The 3,262-nt window shown below is 44.7% G+C and overlaps 1 long non-coding RNA gene across 1 annotated transcript in view; it reads right to left on the reverse strand.

Annotated features, from left to right (window-relative positions):
• The window catches only part of LOC115948326, a 4,331-nt gene extending 1,099 nt beyond the window's left edge, over nt 1–3,232 (reverse strand). The window contains exons 1-3 of the long non-coding RNA XR_004082156.1: nt 2,716–3,232; nt 2,227–2,451; nt 1–1,047 (exon numbers count right to left, since the gene is read on the reverse strand). The exon at nt 1–1,047 is cut by the window's left edge and continues 1,099 nt beyond it. This is a non-coding gene — a long non-coding RNA (uncharacterized LOC115948326). The remainder of the gene's footprint in view (nt 1,048–2,226; nt 2,452–2,715) is intronic.
• Nucleotides 3,233–3,262: the final 30 nt, after the last annotated feature.

The raw sequence follows: 3,262 nt of genomic DNA on the forward strand, positions 1-3,262 counted from the left end.
CCTTCTCCTGCCACTCCTCGTGTGGAACTCGACTTCCCTGTGACTCCGGTGCCCCCATTTGCATGATCTGGTTCACATAAAGGATGAAACTGCACGGACTAAAGTGAGCAGAGCAAGTCCTAAATTGCCGTGGGCTCTGCTGAGGAGGGTGAAGCTGCCTCGTAATGGGCCATCGTTTCTGAGGGCAGCTCCATGATGAAGCATCCAGCTCGTCCAGATCTGTGCTCCCGGCGCTGGTCGGCGTTGCAGTTGCTAACAGAGATCCATTTACCACGAGTGTGAGCTGGAACATGAGCTGAGGACCAGCAAAAGCTGCGCCTGGTGCGTGGGCTGGCTCTCATTTGTTCCTGCTGTGGCTTTTCCTAGAAGTCAGACGCCGCAGGACTGCCTGACTACTGAGCCTGAACAAAACCCTCGCAGTTCCTTGTTAACACTTGCTAGGGAGAAAAACAAGCTATTTGCGCAGGTGGGATTCAAAGAGAAGTGGAAATCACTCATCTTACAGGAAAAAAAATGACAAACTAACCACAGTTGACATTAAAATAAAGACTGGGGAGTTGTGCAACTTTTTGTGTTCAGTGAAATATTGATGTTTTCTTCTTCTCCTAAGCCTTCTAAGTATTGATGTGCCAGATATCTGATTTAGGTGGAGAGAGTGCAAATCACCAGCGCCTAAAGAAAATGGAGGGAAGGTAATTAAAAGAACTTTTGATGCGCAGCAAAACAGGGGGGTTGTGAGCAGTGAGTGACATGGCTGAAAATGGACTGGGATTGTGCAAGCAGGACAGGTATTGCCACCCGCCCTCGACAGTCCAGCCGAGGGCACAGGCTGAAATTCACAGCCTGGAATGCTGCAGCACAGCACCTGCATGAGGCTGGCCTGCTTAAACCTTCGCTTCTTCAGAGAGAGACGGGAGCCACAGCTCTCCTGCACCCAGGGCTGAATGTTTTCTGTTGCATAACAGACCTGTGAAGTGACATGGGAGCATCCTTTACCTATCATTTGTTGTTGTCATTTCAATCCGGGCGTTTCTCTTCTGATGAAAGCTAAAAGGTAAAATTAAATTTTTGTCATTAATAAAGCCTGTCTCCTTATGCAGCATTTCCCACAAATCTCAAAGATCTGAAAGTGCTACTCCCATTTAATGGGCACTAGGAGTAAGGGTGAAGGAGATAAGAGATGAAATGTCTTGGCAACAGAAAAAAAAACAAGTATTGCATCATGGCTCTAGTAAAAGGGACAAGGGCACCTATTAAGCCTCAATAAACAGCAAAGCTTAGGACAATTTTCTGACATATTGGATCCTTCAATGAGGCATTGTGAAACTAATGTGACCAATGTTCCATGCTAACAAAATATGTTCTGTATTTTTCATCTGACAACATAATTTAAGAATTTGTTAGAATATGGGAAACAAGATGAGGCAGCGCCTTTACAGGAATCATTCCTTTGCAAAAGGCAGCTTGTGCCAGAGGACTGGAAAATTGAAAGTGCCCCAGGGGAACAGAGGAATGGATAAGACTTCTTACACTACCCAGTCAAAATAAAATACATTATAAGAAGCATAAATACCAAACTGACCATTTACTGCAAAAATTCTTGCACTTAAGGTACTACAATTGTCAGAAGTCCTAACAAAGACAGACTATACTAGACACATGGTTTGACTCTTGAAGAGGTGCATTTGGCAAAATTAGACCATGTACATAGCTGTATAAGAAGGGAACTTACTGACAGCCACTGCATCAAAATAAGTGTTTTAATGGGATAAATCTGATAAAACAACTCCTATCACTATCAGTGATTGTTTCTTTCCTGTAGTTACTAATCGTTTTTTTGGTTGGTTACTTGGTTTTTACTTTGGTTGACTGAGGTTCTGAGGTTTTCATTTGCTGCCTTGGGGAGCATCAGTTTGAATATCCAGTAGTTTCCAAAGTGTTAAAGAAATTAGTGGTATTAAAGTGGTATTAAAGATGCACTGCCCATCCACTCTTGAGGCTGCTTCCTGGCAAAAAAAAAGGTGCCCTGCAGATTTGATCTCTGATGCTTGAGAAATCTAGTAAGTTTTTCACAGTACTTAACAAATTGATATCCTGGACAAGAAATGTGAAGGTGCAAAGCACAATGCACACACAGTCCTCTTTCTATTTCAGTGGCATGAACCTGGAGTTCATATTGGGATAACATTCCCATCTGAGGTAAAACTGAGTGTTCAAAATCCTTACCTAGGCGGAATCCACATTGGCTTCAGGGGATACATTTCCCAGAGAATGGTTGTGTAAAGAAGGTCAGGACTAGTTGTTGGTCCTCTGCAGCAATGTTGTTTTGCTGAAGAGACTTCCAGCACCTGTGATCGGGGATTTATTACTGCTGGTGAGTACCAGCAATCAGGTGTTGGTCAGTCTCACCTTGACCTTCAGGAGGCTGTTTCCATCTTTTCTTCATATCAGCTTTGGAGATAAGCAAACAAAGAAACAAAATAAAACAAACAGTACAGCCTAAAAAGCTAAGGCACAAGCCACAGGCTGGGTTTCTGAGAATTTGATCCGTTTAAACCTATTTCTTCAGTACCTCCTGAAAGGCAAAGTCTGTGCCAGCACAGTCTGCCCATTTGGTAGCAAACCCATAGTTCAGGAGCATGGGGTTTTGAGCAAAATCTTCAAACACAGACCCAGCATGGGGATTTGAGGGGAAAGGAACAGCCAGTAACTCACCAGTAATAGTGCTGTTGTCATTCTCCCACATCATCTCCAGTTTCTCTTCTCACAGGTAGAACTGGGCAGCAGAAGATCCTTAGCCCAAAGCAAATGCAAGCCCTTTCCTGCACTACCATTGCAATGGGCCCTGGGTTGAGACTCTCCCTCAAGAGAAGCTCCAACCAGCTGGAAGCACATTTGCTAACAGTGTAATTGATCTTCAGCTGCCTTTAGCCTAAAGAAACTCTTTCAGACATCTAAAATTGCATCTGATTTCATAACAGACTCCTCTGCAATCCCCACCACTTTGCCTGCTCTCAACCCTGCCCAAAAAAACCCAAGACCTAAACCAAAAAAAGCCCACCCAAACCCACTTGTGATGAAGAATGAAGTGGCTCAGAAGAATAAGCTGATTTGACACCTCCTCCTGCAAGTCCTGCCAGCCAACTCCTGCAACAGCCTTGCTCTGCAGCACCCTGCAAGCAGGATCTGCAGCTAAGGCAGGGGAGAGGGAAGAGGTGGAGGAGGGAGGGGGGAAGGCACAGAGGCTGCTCCCACAGAAAGC

This window comes from Geospiza fortis, unplaced genomic scaffold (genome assembly GCF_000277835.1).
Source record: "Geospiza fortis unplaced genomic scaffold, GeoFor_1.0 scaffold219, whole genome shotgun sequence".
Taxonomy (NCBI): Eukaryota; Metazoa; Chordata; class Aves; order Passeriformes; family Thraupidae; genus Geospiza; species Geospiza fortis.